The sequence below is a fragment of the Leopardus geoffroyi genome, chromosome C2, assembly GCF_018350155.1.
Source record: "Leopardus geoffroyi isolate Oge1 chromosome C2, O.geoffroyi_Oge1_pat1.0, whole genome shotgun sequence".
Taxonomy (NCBI): Eukaryota; Metazoa; Chordata; class Mammalia; order Carnivora; family Felidae; genus Leopardus; species Leopardus geoffroyi.
The window spans coordinates 142,588,945-142,608,225 of record NC_059333.1 but is presented as its reverse complement, the minus strand read 5'-3'; the positions used below and the strand labels follow the sequence as shown (position 1 = coordinate 142,608,225).

The following is a 19,281-nucleotide window of genomic DNA, read 5'->3' as shown; positions in this document are numbered from 1 at the left end:
CCAAATGATCAAAACTACAGGTTCTGGGGGCACCTGGGTGGCTCAGTTGGTTAGGCATCTGACTCTTGAATTCTGCTCAGGTCACAATCTCATGATTCGTGAGTCCAAGCCCCGTGTCATGCTCTGAGCTGACAGCATGGAACCTACTTAAGATTCTCTCTCCGCTTCTCTCTGCCCCTCCCTCACTTGCACTATCTCCCTCTCAAAATAAAGAAATACACCTTAAAAAAAAAACTACAAGTTGTATGGTTGTTACAGGGGAGTAATGCACTATAGTGTATGTATTCCACAGACTTTATCATTTTTATCATACTCCGGCACTATGTTAATAACAGAAATAGTAATAGCTAGCATTTGTTGAGTATGAATGCACCAGGTACTCTCAGAAATGCTTTCTAGGGGCGCCTGGGTGGCGCAGTCGGTTAAGCGTCCGACTTCAGCCAGGTCACGATCTCGCGGTCCGTGAGTTCGAGCCCCGCGTGGGCTCTGGGCTGATGGCTCGGAGCCTGGAGCCTGTTTCCGATTCTGTGTCTCCCTCTCTCTCTGCCCCTCCCCCATTCATGCTCTGTCTCTCTCTGTCCCAAAAATAAATAAACGTTGGAAAAAAAAATTAAAAAAAAAAAAAGAAATGCTTTCTTTACATGTACTAACACATGTATTCTTCACACCAAACCTAGGGTTTCGTCATCCCTATTTACAGGCGGGGAAACAGAAGCACACAGAGATACAACCCACTACCCAAGATCACATAGTCAGTAACCAGTGGGACCAGTCCAAGCTCAGGCATTCTGGCTAGAACTCTGTACTACCATGCCTTTGCATGAGCTGTAGAGCAGTATTGAAATTTGTCATTTATAAACTAAAATGAGCGGTTTACTAGTGTTTACCGAGGATTCTCATTCAATGTTCTAATTGGCTGGTGGCATAATACCATGCAGCCCAGCAAATCTCCTATCAAGCATAAACATAAGCAGTACTTGATTCTAAATTGCTAAGTCCAATGGTCAATTCTCAGTCCTGACTACACTTGATCTATCAGCAGCGTTTGACACAGGCTCCCTCCTCTTCAATATACTTTCTCTTCTTTTCTCCCAGAGTACCAGTCTCTCTTGAAAGGGGCACGCTTGGCCATTGCTTCTTTTTTTTTTTTTTTTTTTTTTTTCATTTTTTTAAAAATTTAATTTGGCCATTGTTTCTTGGGTCTCTTTGGCTAGTCCCTCCTTTAATAGACCTGATAGTACTGGAAGGCATCAGAGTACAGCCCTTCATCATCCCTCCTTATGTGTAACTGCACACGCTTTTTTGGTTAGACAATCCATTCTCACATCTTAAATACCATCTATTTACATGCCAGTAAGTCCCAGATGTTTAAGTCAAGCCCAGCCTTCTCCTTCCTGAACTCCAAACTCTCATACCAACTGCTACGTCAATGTCTTCACTTGGATATCTAATAAACACCTGAACCTCAATACGACTTAAACAGTCCTGTTCTTTTCCCCCCAAACTTGATCCTCACACAGCCTTCTCCATCTTCAAATGATGGCAATTTCATCCTTCTACTCATCCAAGGAAAATACCTTGGAGTCATGCTTGACTTTTCTCTGGTTTTCACATGCTGCATAAATTCCACACAGGTTCTACTTCCAAACGTACCCACAACATGACCACATCTCAACACTTCCACTGTTAGCACCGTAGCTTGAGCCACCATCCTCTTTTACCAGGATGACTGCAATAGACTCCTCACTGGAATCCTTGCTTACCTTCTCATCTTCCTACAATCTATTCTCATATATACAGCAGCCTACTAGATTATAAGCTATCCCATGTCCCTCTGCACAAAACCCTTCAATAGGTTCCCATCTCACTCGGACATGAAGAATGCCTCCCACCACCCCTACCTTTCTGACATCATCTTTCCCCTTTCTCATCCCACTCCAGCCACACTGGCTGCCTGTTCCTCCACAGGCACTCTCCCATCTTAGAGCCTGTACACTGGCTGTGTCCTCTCCCTACGTGTCCTTCTATTCGAAATCCACTTGGCAAATCCCTCACATGAAGTCTGTTCTTAAGTGCCTCCTTCTCAATGAGTCTTGCTCTTATCTGCCCCTATTCAAAACTGTAACTAATCCCCTACACTTAATACTCTCAATCTCTTTACTTGGCCCTCCATTTTTCTTCTTAGATACTAATTGTCAACTACTGGCAATTTACTTATTTTATTTATTCTTAATTATCTGAATCTCCCACTAGAATGTAAGCACTATAAGGGCAAGACTCTTTTTCTTTTTTATTCATAGATATATTCTAAGACCTTTTCCTAGAAAAGCTGGCACATAAGAGGCTCTCAGTAAGTAATTTTGTCTAATTAATCCTCTAGTGTTCAGAACGCTCTCTTTCTTAAAATATACGTGCTGCCTTGAACTGGTCATGGTTTTTCAATTACTACTCTTGCTTTATACTTATCACTGGAGTTAGTATAGCTACATAATTACGATTTAACTTGTTTTTATTTGATTAACCTTACATGTCTTGCAAAAAATACATTCAGCAACAGCATTTTTTGACCCATAATCTCTCAATAAATACACTTTAAGGGCTTTGTATTGAGTGCAAATATGAGTTGGCCATACTTTGGGGCTGAAATAGATATATGCAAAATCCACACAATTTTGCTTTCATGGTGGAGGATACTTAATTAGCGATACACTGCCTATGAGTTTGGGTTATTTAAATAACATACTTCAAGGCAAATGTAAAATTACAAGTTATATTCCAGTTTAAAAGGTACTGATATATAATAAAAAATCATATGTGTAGGTTTATTTATTTATTTTTTCATATGTGTAGGTTTAAATTCCTCTAATAGATGGCACATGTTACTATAATAGCAAGTAAATCGCTACTTTTTAATTTTTGTTTCTCTCCAATTTGTTATTATAAAGCATTTTTCAACAGAAAAGTGAGTCTAATGATTGGACCTCCATAGTCTGTCCCCAGTCTCTATGAGCCACTTTCAAAACTATATGAGATCCACTGATCTTGGGGTCAGTGAATATGTCTGGAGAGTATATGATCAGGTAAGAACTCAGTCTCCAGAATGAGTCATGCTTAGATATGAATCCCCAGATCACCAACTATTAGTCATGTAAACTTGGGCAAATTATATAATCTCTCAGCATCTCTACTTCATCTGGAAAATGAAGATAATATTAATGCTTACTTCATATAGCCATTGAGAGGATTAATTGAGTTAATGCACTTATCTGTGTACTTAGCACAGTATCTGGAACATACTTTGTGTTCAATAAATATTAGTTATTATTAAATTATTATTTTTAACAATATATACACAACAAAATCATTGCACTTACAATGAATCATATCACAGGAGAGGTGGGATTTCATACAGCTACAGAATCCAGGTTATGCCTACAGGGGAAAACATAAACCAAATATTGGTTTCTTAGATTTTATACAGGAAAATTAAGGCACAAGTTCATTTTAACATTTTTTCCCAAGGTCAAAATTAATTTTGCTTTGGGCTTTGCAAATCCCTCCTTTAATCGTCTAAACATCTGCAATTGAGAAAACTGAATGTGTAAGTTTATTTTCTCCAAAGACAAAAAAAAATTGAAGGCTACCAAACTGTTTGTTAACGCATAATACAAAGACCTAAATGGGGAAAATAAATCTTCAAAGACTTTATCTGCAATCACTTCACTAGCCATGATAGCCTTAAGATACATATTAATTTCCTAAACAAATAGAAATTTCCCTACCTTTGGAAGCTATAATTTTAAATGGGCTAGGAGAATCAGGGAACAGTATACATATAATATAGACAAATATTTCAAATTTAATATTTCTTGATTTCATGAGTACATATGTTTAAGAACTAATTTTATGCTAATGCCTTCCATTGATTCATTACAACCAAGTGATGTTAGTGAGAACAACTTTTAGCTGAGGAGACATTAATATATATTGCAGGCAAAGGAAAGCCACAAGTTCTTAGACATTCTTCCCATTAAGAGGTGGCACCCTCGGGGCGCCTGGGTGGCGCAGTCGGTTAAGCGTCCGACTTCAGCCAGGTCACGATCTCGTGGTCCGTGAGTTCGAGCCCCGCGTCGGGCTCTGGGCTGATGGCTCAGAGCCTGGAGCCTGTTTCCGATTCTGTGTCTCCCTCTCTCTCTGCCCCTCCCCCGTTCATGCTCTGTCTCTCTCTGTCCCAAAAATAAATAAACGTTGAAAAAAAAAAATTAAAAAAAAAAAAAAAAGAGGTGGCACCTACCTCCCCTCCCTTTGATAATGGGTAGGGTAAGGGGCACCTGGGTGGTTCAGTCGGTGAAGCATCTGACTTCAGCTCAGGTCATGATCTCATACATAGTGAGTTGGAGCCCTGCATTGGGTTCTCCACTCTGCTCTTAGCACAGAGCCCACTTCAGATCCTCTGTCACCCTCTTTGCCCCTCCCCCACTAGTATGTGTGTGTGCGCTCTCTCTCTCTCTCTCTTCCTCTCTCAAAAATAAACACTTAAAAAACAAAAAGAAGTTAGATGGGTTATTGAATAGATGTTTTTCCAAAGAAGACACACAGATGGCCAACACACACATGAAAGGATGTTCAACATTACCTATCATCAGGGAAATGTGAATCAAAACCAAATGAAATATTACCTCATACCATTCAGATGGCTAGTATCAAAAAGTTAAAAGGAATAACAAGTGTTTGCAAGGATGTGGAGAAAAGGGAACCTTCAAGCGCTTTTAGTGGGAATATAAACTGGTGCAGCCACTTTGGAAAACAGTATGGAGGCTCCTTAAAAAATTAAATATTGAGCTATCATATCATCTAGTAATTCCTACTGGGTATTTACCCAAATAAAATGAAAACATTAATTCAAAAAGTTATATGCACCTTCATGTTTATTGCAGCATTATTTACAATAACCAAGACATGGAAACAATCTTAGTGTCCATCAATAGATGAATGGATAAAGATATGGTATAAATACACAATGGGACATTAATCAACCATTTTAAAAATGAGATATTACCATTTGCAACAATATTAATAGACTTTGGGGGTATTATGCTAAGTGAAATAAGTCAGAGAAAGACAAATACCATACAGTTTCACTTATACGTGGAATCTGAAAATAAAAACAAGAAAATAAAATAAGACAAACAAGAAAATAAAAATAGGCTCATAAATACAGAGAACAAACTGGTGATTGCAAGAGAAAAGGGGAGTGGGAAGATGGGGTAAATTGGTGAAGAGCATTAACAAGTACAAACTTCCAGTTATAAAATAAATAAGTCACAGAAATAAAAAGTACAGCATAGGAAATATAGTCAACAATATTGCAATAATTTTCTATGGTTACAGATGGTGACTGTACTTAGCATGGTGAGCATTATGTAATGTCTGGAACTGTCAAATCAATATATTGCATGTCTAAAACTCATATAATATTGAATGCCAACTATGTTTCAGTTAAAAAATTAAAAATTTCCCACACTACCTACCTCCCCTTCGTACACCATAGTCAACAGTCAACTCTAGGGTTTGAGTTTGACTGCTGCTGAATAATAATTTCAGTACTCTTTATGGATTAATAAATTCTTTAATCTGACTCATTCTGAAGAATTCTCTTGTGGAACTTGACAGCAGACAGTATGATGTACAGAAATAATACCAGACAGTTTAACATCCATTTAACTGCAGTGTGGCAAAACTGGAGTGTAGTTATATTGCTTTAGCTATACCAGCATTGGTCAGCCTATTATGTATTTTTGGTGTGTATCTGAAAGGACGTTTGCTGCCCTAAATCTAATTGCATTTACTTATCAATAAATGCCAATAAATGGGAATTATATTACACTTGACTATTTTCCAAATGAAAGAACAAAATAGAGTATAAAACCTAGCCACCTGTGTAATCCTAGTCACGTGCCTGGAATATACATGTGTCACATTATCTGGCTCATGCTACCTGTTTTTCCATCTAAACGTTTTGATTCATGCTACCTCATTCATTTACTTGACATACTGTAGGCCCACTGGAACTCTCTTCTAGGTGATGACACATGGCACAAATGTTTCTTGGTCTTCTTTATCAACACGAATGCCTTTTAATTACATCAGCATTTGCTACTGGAATACACATTTGTTCAGGAAAACATGTGGCATTCTTGAATAATAATTTCCAAATACCTTTAATACAAAGAAAAAGACTTAAAGCTTATTTCCCTTTCTTATCCACACCGGAATAAAAATGATGTGCATGTTTTAGGGATAGATTACTTAACTGTCCATTGGTCTATTTACGTGTAAGAATGTTTTTTAAAGCACACATCTTGTTTTTTTTTTTAATATTTATTTATTTAAATCATCTCTATACCCAATGTGGGCCTTGAACTCATGACCCCAAGATCAGGAGTCACACACTCTTCCGACTGAGCCAGCCAGGAGCCCCAGCCCCAACAAGCCCCATATCTTGTTTTAAATGATATGCAAACTTAAGGCATTAATAAAATTTAAGAGTAATAAAATAAAATTCACACACAAAAAGAAAAGAAAATGGGTGTGCACCATGACAATTTTCACACAGAGAATATGGCAGAAGAGACACTGTTTCTAATGTCTGAGGCCAGGAGGTAAGAGACTGGCAGCTTCCACCTCCTTTCTCTTGGAATACTGTCCCTGGAAGAATCTGTTGGTTTGCAAACTTGGGAGCTTCCTAGGTGAAACATGAAACTGTTCCCTGTACAGAGGGTAAAGAGAGACTGAAAGAAGAAGCAGACCACTGCAGGTCAGTAGGTGGCAGTTTTAATAAACAGGGGAACTTACTTACAAGACTTGTCTTGGGCGGCCACAAGATGAGTAGATCTTGGCACCCAGTTGCCAGAATCATAAATGTTTACATAGAGGCCTTAGCTGGGTTTAGTCACATATTCAGTATGATGATCTTTTTTTTTTTAATGTTTGTTTATTTCTGAGACAGAGAGAGAAGGAGCATGAGTTGGGGAGGGGCAAAGAGAGAGAGGGAGACACAGAATCCGAAGCAGGCTCCAGGCTCCGAGCTGTCAGCACAGAGCCCGACGCGGGGCTCAAACTCACGAACCGCGAGATCATGACCTGAGCTGAAGTCGGATGCTCAACCGACTGAGCCACCCAGGCACCCCTTTAGTATGATGATCTTAAGAACAACTTACTCTCTCAAGCTTGCATCCTTGAAAATGACTCCCACGGTAAGAATGGTGGGTAGAACCTACATTCCAACGATAGGGGAGGGAGTCAGGAGCCTCTGATTGCCTGGGTCGAGCTTGCTGGTCAACCAGAGGTCGCATCCTGTCGATGAACTCCCCCAACAGTAGCCAGGCCCCATATAAGAGGTCCAGCTCCCCTGAGACCAACATACAGTGATGAAACTCAAGATAACCACATGGATAGTTCACAAGGAGATAAGACACACACACACATACACACACACACACACACACACACACACACGCACGCGTACGCACACCCAATCAACCTGCAACTATTCCAGCCAGCTCAGCCCAAGCACCAAGTATAGGAATAACAAGCCTTAAATGACTCCAGCCTGAGCCACCATCTGATTGTAACCATATGAGGAATCCCAAGCAAAGATCAAAGATTATTCATCTACATCCCTAAACCTCCAGACCATTGATAATTTATTATTACACTGTAGATAACCCGAATAGCACACTTTCATTTATTGCTGGAAACAGTTAACTACAAGTCTTCTCCTGTTTTATGTATTGTATAATGATGGACCTAGAATGAGGGTTCCAATTCTACAAGCTTTATTTCAGATTCTCAATCCAGTGGTTTCTGGTTAGAAATTGATTCTCTTACTTTATTTTTTTAAAGTTTATTTACTTATTTTTTTTTAATTTTTTTAATGTTTTTATTTATTTTTGAGACAGAGAGAGACAGAGCATGAACGGGGGAGGGTCAGAGAGAGAGGGAGACACAGAATCGGAAGCAGGCTCCAGGCTCTGAGCCATCAGCCCAGAGCCCGATGCGGGGCTCGAACTCACGGACCGCGAGATCGTGACCTGGCTGAAGTCGGACGCTTAACCGACTGCGCCACCCAGGCACCCCTATTTACTTATTTTTGAGAGAGAGAGAGAAAGAGTGGGAGATAAAAAATCTGAAGCAGGCTCCAGGCTCTGAGCTGTCAGCACAGAGCCTAATATGGGGCTCGAACTCACAAACCATGAGATCATGACCTGAGCCAAAGTCATATGCTTAACCGACTGAGCCACCCAGAGTGTCCCATCTTCCTTTCTTTTAAAATAATAATCACAGGGGCGCCTGGGTGGCGCAGTCGGTTAAGCGTCCGACTTCAGCCAGGTCACGATCTCGCGGTCCGTGAGTTCGAGCCCCGCGTCAGGCTCTGGGCTGATGGCTCAGAGCCTGGAGTCTGTTTCCGATTCTGTGTCTCCCTCTCTCTCTGCCCCTCCCCCGTTCATGCTCTGTCTCTCTCTGTCCCCAAAATAAATAAACGTTGTAAAATAATAATCACAGGAGCACCTGGGTGGCTCAGTCAGTTAAGCATCCCATTCTTGGTTTTGGCTCATGTCATGAATTCACGGTTCGTGAGTTCAGGCCCCACATCAGGCTCCGTGCTGACAGCATGGAGCCTGCCTGGGATTCTCTCTCTCCCTCTCTCTATGCCCCTCCTCTGCTCTCTCTGTCTCTCAAAATAAACACACAGGCACTTGCACCCTAATGTTTATAGCAGCACTTTCAACAATAGCCAAATGATGAAAAGAGCCTAAATGTCCATCAACTGATGAGTGGATAAAGAAATTGTGGCTTATATACACAATGGAATACTACTTGGCAATGAGAAAGAATGAAGTAATAGCCTTTTGTAGCAACGTGGATGGAACTGGAGAGTGTTATGCTAAGTGAAATAAGTCATATAGAGAAAGACAGATACCATATGTTTTCACTCTTATGTGGATCCTGAGAAACTTAACAGAAGACCACGGGGGAGGGGAAGGGAAAAAAAAGTTAGAGAGGGAAAGAGCCAAACCATAAGAGACTCTTAAAAACTGAGAATAAACTGAGGATTGATGGGGGGTGGAAGGGAGGAGAAAGTGGGTGATGGGCACTGAGGAGGGCACCTGTTGGGATGCGCACTGGGTGTTGAATGGAAACCAATTTGACAATAAATTCCATATAAAAAAAATAAAATAAAAATAAAAAATAAAAAATAAATAAAATAATAATTCCAATGTTCAATTTTTTTTATTACCCCCCAATTTATTTCAGGCAGAAGTAGCTAAATCTTCCTAGAACAGTTATATCTACCTACTAGTCCTTAAAGTATTGTTAAAATATGCTTTAGTATTATTAATGAGCAATGAATCACATCAAGTACTTTCTAATTTATGGGATTTTGTCTCTGTACTTTCATATGCAAAATTCTAGAGGTCGAAAATTAATATTGTCTAAAAGGCTCAGCTGACAGTATATTGGGATGAGGCCTGGATATCAATGAAATGCTGATCCTTATTTTTTTACAAAAATGAAGTTTTCCAGCTCAGTTCAGCCATGACTCATTGAAGAAGACACATTTTTGATAGCTTTAATTAACTTGTTCACAACTGAAGTATGGAAGGACAATAGCTTCTACAATCTTTTCTTACTTTCTGAGTGGAGTTTTCAAATGAGTTGTCCATTTTTTTCATTCATTACATAAGTTAGGAACTTAATCTTTTCTCAAACAGTAGCTCAATGATTGGTTGATTCGTTGATTCATTCATTCATTCATTCATTCATTCAATAAATTGGGTACTACTCTGTCTGGCAGGCACTGTGTTAGGTCCTGGCAATACCAAGGTAAACCAGACAGACTTGGTCACTACCATGGAGTTCATATTCTAGCAAAAAAGCAGGCATTCAACCAATGGCAAGTGTGTTAAGAGCTAAAAGGAGAAAATATCAGGAACTATGCAAGCATGTAGAAGAGGAATTTAACACAGTATAGAGAGTCTGAGAAGGCTGCCCATACATCATACAACTTGATCCCAGTAAACAGCACCATGCGCTCCAGGCTTTGTACAATTTAAGGTATAAAGTAATGGAGTGGCAAAGGATACCTAAATAACCATCTTTTTACTGACAGACCCTTAATTAGAGGACAGAACTTAGCATGAAAGCCAAAGCAACCTGAATTAAACACATTTATGCACTCACCCAGAGCAGGTGGTGTTAGATCAGGTTAAGCAAGAAAGGCAGAGCTGGGCTAGGCATGCCCACCTATTATTTCCAATTTTATCATCAAAGCAAAGCAAATCACTCATGGACAACAACAATAACAACAAAGCAGAGAAGGATCAGAAGTGTTGCATCAATAGAATTTCTTCCACTTGGAAGAAACCATAATGAATGGGTAAGACACAGGAGCTTATTTACCCAAGAAAAAGCCATTACTTCTCTCTCTAACTAGTTTCTTCTTGTCCTGCTGTTCTCTTTAACAACAAAAGAAAAATCGTTCTGAAAGGCATCTCCACCTTCCTGATGGTTTCTATTAACAGCAAAAACCCATTGCACAAACAGTTCAAGATTTAATAAATGCCTTTGATGTATAAAATGATCCTTTTGCTGATTCATCAATAAGAGTAAAAATGCAGTCTGACCAGATTGGACACTTAAAATGCTTTCTATTATTACCGTATGTTTTCCCAAGTGCAAAGCTGAATGTTTAAGCAATTCCACTTAAAATACAGTAGATCAGTGTAATAAATGCCAATTGAAAAGCTTCCAGCAAATGTTTCATGCTAAATTTTCTCTGTTCTACCTTCTGAGGAAGAATATTTTCTTTTCAAAAAACTCAAGAAAAAAAAAGGACTAATAAAAATTAAGTATAAATACTTCCAGATAGCTCACATTTTCAATCCCTGCTCTTATACCAAACTCAGTATTTCTTTGTCCATCCTTCAGATTAGTAAATTTTTAGTTCCCAAAATATTTCAGAAACCAGGCTGAACACTGGTACTTTGCAAAATGGAGAAGCAAAATCATGCATGTGAAGGCATAAGTAGATGTAAAAAGATTCATTATGGGTTGCCATCTTGTGAAAGTGATAGGATCCCCTTAATAAATGGATGAGCAGATTCATATTTCAAAGAAAATCATGACATGGAAAATGGGGATGCTTTTAATACCATTCATTTCCAGAAGCTTCCTGGCTGCTTGCAATAATTATTTAAAAAACAAAAACAAAACTAGCTAATGGTAGTAGGCTAAGTGCAGAGAGGGCCCCAAATCTCATTATGCTCCAAGTAATACTGCCTCTTCCCAGACTCCACCCACCAGTGAAGAGGACTGAGTGGAGAGGAGGAGGCTGAGCTTGCGTTCTTGGCAAGGCTTCTACCCTACCCTGGACACCATCACCCCAACACTCACAGCCTCACCACCCCTACCTGTCTCGGAGACCATCAGCACCAGTTCCATATGCCTCCAAATCAGGAAGGCCCAAATCCCAGCCCCATATGGCTCTGCACAGTTCTTAGTTTGACTTATCTACCCTCCCCTGGCCCCAGATCTTACCAGTGCCCTCTCTGGAGCTCATGATGGAACATCAGTAAAACCTTTGTTCTCCAAATGCTTGCCACTGGGTGATATAGCACAGCAATTATGTACACCGAGATTCTGAGGTGACCCACCTGAGCTCAAGTCCCAACTCTGCCAGTTGCTACTACCAATCATGCACAATATACTCAACCTGTATGTGCTCCAATTTCCCCATCTATAAAATAGGGCTAAAAATAGTATCTTCCCCCAGAGAGCTTGTTTTGAGAATTAAATAATTAGTACATAAAAATCATAGAAGAGTTCCTGGTACACAGCAAGCACCTTATAGGTATTTTTTTCTTCCTTTCACCTTCATTCTCCCAATGAGCTTTGGCTCTCCCCCTGAGACTGCTTTCCCTAAAGCTCTAGTAGGTGGTATCTGTTTTTCTCCCCCTCATATCCCTCATACTAATGTGACTGAGAGTTGAATAGAAGTCTTTCTTACTCATTTCCCCTTTCAGACCATTATCCTCCCCTCCTCCCAATGACCCTCTCCAACTCTGAAGTTCATACATCAAACCACATTACCCAATTATCACTCCTTGTAGCAGCATCAATAGAGTAGCAGATCACCTCTCTCGTTCCTTGAGAATTTCAACTCCCATATCCTTGCTGTTCTAGCTCTACTGTTGTTATGCTTTCTGGTGACTGTAGTGTCTATGGGGATGATCCTTTCAACTCTCTGGTTTTTTACTTTCCTCACCACTTAACTTCCAGTGATTTTCTCCTTAACTTAACTCAACACTTCGCTCCCCTGGTTATACCCTACATAGACTTTGCCATTGCCAATAAACCCATCCCCTTCCACAGTCTCATTCTCTGACCTTGTCTCCTATCTTTCAGCTCAATCTCTTTGCTTCTCCTAACTCCAACAATTACTTGTCTTCAAAGTTCTCTTGATGTATTGATTCTACCCCTCATGTCCAGATTTCCCTGCATATTATTAAAATTCCAGGGCATGGTCTGTTATTATAGTCCCTTCCTTCCATACACCCTCAACTCCCTTGTGCTATTACCCTTCATTATACTCGCCTGTCAAAACCCAACCCTGGTTAAATCCAACTCTTGACAGCTCTGTGCTGTCTTCCACAGAGCCTAATAGGGCTGGAGAAGATTTCAAAAGCATACCTACTAATCTCACTTTATAATCACTAACCCAACAAAGTTCATCTGGGCCCAATAAGCATATTCTTTTTCTCTGCTCCTTTAACTCTCCTACTTTATTCAACAGCTCTTGAATACATCTTCTCTCTCCTCAAACTTCTAATATATCCTCCACAATCCTTATTTTCAGTTGGGACTTATCCCTCCTATTTTGGGAGAAAATAGAAGAGGTCAGAAGATAACATTTCCACAGACGTTTTCCATTTTCCCTTCAGATTCACCCTCCACTCTTTTCCAGCCAACTCTGTGCCTGAGAGGTTGACTTCTATGGATTTCATCAGCTTTGTTATCCTCTGGGTACCAAATGACTCAGCCAACGAGAGGACCAGAGAATTGAAGGCAAGAGGAGAGTGAAATCCAGAGCTTTATTCCCTTGGCTCTCTCCCTTCTGGTCTATGGTTTTAGAGTTACTGAATTTCTTTTATTAGTCTCCAACTCTGTCATGCGGCCCTGTCCTCTAGTTATAGTCACAGCTGGAGATCCACTGGATTCTAATGACAGCCCTTCCACTTGACTCTTCAGACCCAGGGTTGTAATAGCTATTACATGTAATGCTAACATGAGGTGCTTCACCGACTCTTATTAGTTGCCCCAAACTTGCCCATTTCTTTGTAAGTAATCATGCTATCAGTTTCCTGTCAGGGTCCTTCTAACTTATTCCCACCTACCTCCATTTGTGCCTTACTCTCTTGCAGCCCTCCTGTTACAAGGATGAAGAGTCTGGCTCTTTTCTAAGGCAAACCCCTGCACTTGTCCCCAAACTCTCTTACCAATTAGCCCTCTAGCAATTAATCATTTTTGCTCCTACTTCATCCTTTTTTCTCTCTCTACTGGATTATACCAATCGGAATGCAAACATGCTGGAAGAGTCCACTTAAAAATCCTCCCACTACCTCATATCTTCCTCTAGCAGCTGCCCCATTTCTGTGTTCCACTTTAAAGCAAAACCCTCCAAAGTGTGGTCTATTCTATCTTCCATGCCTCCCTAACATTCTGTGCATATCTCACACCAAACAAGCATCCTTCTCTAACACTTAACAAAAACAGCCATCATCCAGTTATCTGTGACCTCCTCATTGATGAGTCCAATGGCCACCAATCAGTCATCACCTTCAAGGACCCACTGGCAGCCTTTGATACATGTGATCACTCCCTCCTTCTTGAACCGCTTTCTTTCTTTGGCTCCGGGACAAAACTTTCTCTTGGTTATTTGCTATCTCACTGCCCACTCCTTTCCAGTAGACTTTGCTGGCTTCCCCCCATCTAATGGTGGAATGCCCTAGGACTCATTTCACAGGCCTCTGCATTTGTTGGTTTAAATAACTTCATCCCACCTCATATCTTTAAATTCCACTTTGTCTCTACCCAGACCTCTCCTGCAAGCTACAGGGTGGTTTATATACCGATATAGTCAACAAACTTTGAGGTATACTAGGCTGCTCAAATTTTGTATCATGTCCAAAATCAAACCAGTGAACTCCCCCACCCATCTCTCAACCTATTCCTCCTAAACGTCTCCATCTCAGAAAGTGTCAACTCCATCTTTTCAGCCATCTTTGACATCTGAACCATCTTTGACTCCTCTCTTTTTTCACATCCTATGCCTTATCCACCAGCAAATCCTGTTGGCTGCACCATCAGAATATAATCAAAATCTCACCTTTCCTCAGTATCTCTACATCACTCCTCTCATCTAAGCCAACATGTCTCTTGACTTACTGTTTTACGCCACCTAAGTTGTCCCCCTGCTCAGTTGAGACTTTCTCTGGCATCCAATATACTAGAGGAATTTCCCTATCCCCTCTACTCCCGCTATGGTTTCTCACATGGCACTTATCACCATCTGACATAATCTATGTTCACATAGTTATTATGTACCACCCCTTAAATTCTATGAATGTAAGGATCTCTGTTTTCATTTAGTGCTATATTCCCAGTGCCTTCCAGGGTGTGTAACACACAGTAGTCACTCAGCACATATTTTTCAAATGAATCATTGAATAAGTATTGGAATAAGCCACAATGATACCATGATCTAAATTCTTACCACTAGAAGAATGGGAGACCCAGGAAGACCTGTATGACTAGGAAATCACAGTATGTACAGCCATTGTTAAATACTCATGTACTTCCTGGTCAGCCTTAAACCTGACATTGTAAAATGTCAACCAGTGGACAGCTTTATCTTGTTCGTTCCTAAATTAATATGTAATACATTACTCCATACCAAGTTTGGAAAACCAGTTCTTCAAGTGTACAATGTTCCTTTAGGAAAGAAAAAAGACAATCTGTTCCAGCTGGGGTGAATAGTGAGGGAGAAAACTAAGGCAGAAGGTGCAGGCTGTGATAGACTATGTGGGAAACAGGGCCATGTTGGAAGCAATGGAAGTAGGGAAACTGACTGTGAAACGATATTCATCAAACATTTATTAGATGCTTACTCCATACAAGATACTGTGGTGGGTGCCAAGACTGAGGCACATTTAAACACGAGTAAGGCAAGTTCCTGTCTCCAGGTGTTCATAATCAAATATAGCAAATAAAACATATGCTTAAATAACTCTAATATAGGTACAGCATGAGGTGTCAGAAAGGAAGAGAAGGTGAGAAGAAAAAGGCTATTGGGTGGTATAATGACTGCTAATGGAAATGAAGCAGCAGGTGGAATCAAATAGGGTTCTAAAACTTTAAGCCTAAAGTTTCAGAAGGATTCTAAGTACATGAACAGAAATGAGGAGAATCAGTTTGGCAAAGTCTTAGGATCAGTTCGAAATGACAGTGGACCATTGGGAGAGCCATTACCCAGGGGCTCCCAAATCTCGCTGTTCTTGGGACGGAATTGCCTGAGCAATTTCTAAAAACTACTAACTCCTAAGTCCCAGCCCACAGCTACTCTGTCAGAATCTCTAGTGGTGCCTATTGATATATATGTATTTTGTATATATGCATGTGGGTGTTTGTGTGATACATGTGTGAGTGTGTGTGTGTATTTTTAGGTAAATAATTTAATGATGAAAGAACACTAGAATGTCTTTAAACACAATATCTCAAGTTACTATATTTTGTCTGGAGTACAGACCTGAAATGGTACAAACTGCACCCAACTACTGAACCATGAATTAAGCAAATAGAATGAAAAAAAATTTCCTTGATCTTAGGTAATTTCTGAGGCAGTCAATCCATGGACCATCATTTGGAATCATGGCTACTGACAGCTGAAAATATAGGACTAAAAAGAAGATGAGGAGTCATTGTTGGAGAAGTTCTAATTCTTTAAACCAATGACCTCATTCATATACTGAGGACTGGCACCTCTAAGAAGGGAGGAAATCTGGATGATTTACAGCTCTCTAAGGGTAGAATTAGATGGGCATCAAGGGACAAAAAGAAGGCACAAAGAGGCACTCTGAGAACAGACTGAAAATAGTTCTTACGTGAAAAAATAATGAACTGCAGCAACTCAACAAGCAAGTACTTCTTATGCATAATAAAATATGGAGTCACTTCTCAGGTATATCCATGCCCCACATGCATATTTTCCCTTTTTTTGTATTTTGAAGCTTAGTGATGTAGAAGAGCAGAGTAATGATTCATTTCCTTCTCCAAATATTTTTGAAAAAGAGAATTGCGGTCTTAAAATAATGAATACTGAACTGAATGTTGCAGAACAGATGCAGTACCCAAAAAGACAGGTCTTGCTAATTAACTCCGTACTCATTAAAGATGAACAGCTCATGAAGCTAAAACATAATTGTGCACTGGTTTAAAATGTATAATTAATATGAAAGAGAATGTATTATTAAAATAAAATAATTTGTTAATGCAATAGTTAGTCTGTGGCCTACTTGGAAAAGCACGGTCTTAACTTTACCGATGACCGTTATGTTTTACTCAGGTGCGTAACCAACACGTATGTGGCACATGTTATATGCCAGGCACCCTTCTAAACACATTACAAATCTTAATTCATCTAACAACCTTATCAAACATTGCAGTATGTACTGTCTACTTCAGCTAGGAAACAGAGGCCTAGTGAGGCTGTGCAGCTTGCCGAGGGACTACGACTAGAAAAGATTCAAACCCAAGCCATCTATCCCCAGAGTCTGTGTTAAGGCAAAGTAGTTGCCATAACACTGGGAATATTTTTACTAACTTTAACTAAATTTAATTTTGATCTGAAAACAGATAACAGAAGTTAGTTTGTGGTACTTCACCAGTATGTCTAATGAACATATTAAAAGCAACATATACGGAAGACGAGATGACTGAAGCAACCAGAGTTACCCAAATGTCTGATGCTCGAGTGCCTCCTATCTTAAGATGGATTCCCCCAGAAGCAGATGCTGAAATGAGGCTGTGAGAGCCAGCAGTTTGGGAGTGACCCCAGGAGGCACTAGAAAGGATACCTGTACACGAGACAGCAAAGGGAGAGAAGCGAATATAGTACATTTTTGAATGCATGACTCCTGTGGGACAGTGTGGCTGAATCTCAATAGGGAAATCTGGGTAGCCATGTGCAGCATGCTACCAGGGCATGAGAGCTGGGGTTTTTACCTACCAACTCCTGTCACTGGTGGAGAGCTATTTCTGGGGACTTCTGGGGACTGTTAATACCTCTGGCAGCCAGGGAGAGCCCTCAGGCAAAGAGCGGCAGGTGCTTACAGTTGGAAACCCTGGGGTCAGTAGTCACACCTATGCGGAGAGGATGTGGGCAGAGCATCAGCAGTATCCTTATGCATCTTGATGTATCTGGCTCTCACTTCAAAGAAGAAATGTTTTCCCATGAAGATAGCTTTAATTATATAAAAATGTCATTCTATAAAGTTAATACTATTTTCCCATTTGTTTAAATCACATCTCAGATTCAAAGCTCTTTCGACAATATATTGCATAGTCAAGTACAAAGTATTCCAGACATTATATTACATTAGTAAAGTTTTACCAGGATTATAGTAAAGATGGCAGTAAAGTGAACTTCCATAAAATAATTCAGTGCATGAACAGCTTTACATGGAGGAAAAAACAGGAGTAACATTCTAAAACCAGCTCTACTGAGCTATGTGATCTAGAATGAGTAACTTAACCTCTCTCCACCTGTTTCATTATGAGGAAAATAGAAATGGTGATATTTGCCTTGTGGATTGGCAAGAGATGCATATTCTTTGTCTTTGGAGTATTTCTTTCTTTGAAAAATTAGCTCTCCTTCATTCCGTGTGTCCATGGGGGAGCTACCCTCCATAATGTCCGGTCACCCCCCAACAGGGGTGAACAGGTGACCCACGTAGGGCTAATGAGAGTTTTTTCCTGAGGTTAAAATAATGATTCTGGAAGAGGAAACTTCTCATCTACTGCTTTGCTAAAATGACAGGATGAAGTTATGGACAGGACAGCAGCCATCTTAGCAGATACATGGAGACAGCCTACCTACAAAGAAACCAAATTGACACAGGCAATGCTTCAAGGGAGAGAACCGGCGTCCTGGCACCATTGTCTGAGCTCCTGAATCTTTGTGGCTAAAGTGCCCTTTATCTTGGAAAAGTCCCGTTAAATTCCCTTTTACTTAAGCTGGTTTGAGTTCAGTCTCATATTAACAAAGTCCACTCCGGGCATATTAAAATCTTGCAGCACAGTGTTTAATACATAATGGATGCTTGACAAGTACCAGTTCATCCCTAACTCCAGAACTTCTACTATGGTTTCCCAGTTCTTGCCTCTAACTTGAAACTTCAATCCTAATATTATCCTTTTGATAGTAATTTCTCACTTACCTTGAAATCACATGAATCCCCAATGATATCCTCCAAAGAAGGGTGTATATCCCCCGACTAGGTGGATTAAATTATGTTTAATGTTGCTATGTTAGTTAAGTTCCTTAATGTCATATGTTCCTTATTACAGTTAAAGACTTAAATTCTGAAGAAGTAATGCCTCTATTTTTAACCACAATTTGGTAGGAATTAATTTAAAATCAAAGTGTACATGTATGTGGTGGGGTGGGAGAAGGAAAAAGAACTAAATCCTCATCTTCTGAAATAAGGTTATGGATGTTGTTCCAATGAAGAGAAGAAAATAGAAGCCATAAAAGCAAAGTATTTATTGCTGTTGAGGTAAACAAAACACACACACACACACACACACACACACACACACACACACAATTTCAAACATCTCAGTTAAAAGAATGTGGCTTCTTCTGGAAAAATGGAAATGGAGTAATGAGCATAAGAAAAACTGTCTTAAACATTATACAACAAACTGACTCTTTAATCTATGTACATTTATAACTCTGATAAAAATGAAAACTTATCATAAAATATAACAAAATTGAACATCTTACTAGTAGACTCACTTTCAGGCTATTTTAATACTTTGCTATTGCCTTTACTCACACTGCCTACAAAACACACTTCACTTCTCACTCTCTTTTCCTATTATTTTCACCAGTGAGGTCACCTCAATACACACGTGTATGTGAAGAGCAATGCACTAGGT

At 39.8% G+C, this 19,281-nt stretch overlaps 1 long non-coding RNA gene across 2 annotated transcripts in view; it reads right to left on the bottom strand.

Annotated features, from left to right (window-relative positions):
* LOC123575709 overlaps positions 1-19,281 on the bottom strand; it is a 261,519-nt gene that overhangs the window by 167,611 nt on the left and 74,627 nt on the right. For both annotated transcript variants that reach the window (XR_006700948.1, XR_006700947.1), the window contains one exon: positions 3,375-3,432. This is a non-coding gene — a long non-coding RNA (uncharacterized LOC123575709). The remainder of the gene's footprint in view (positions 1-3,374; positions 3,433-19,281) is intronic.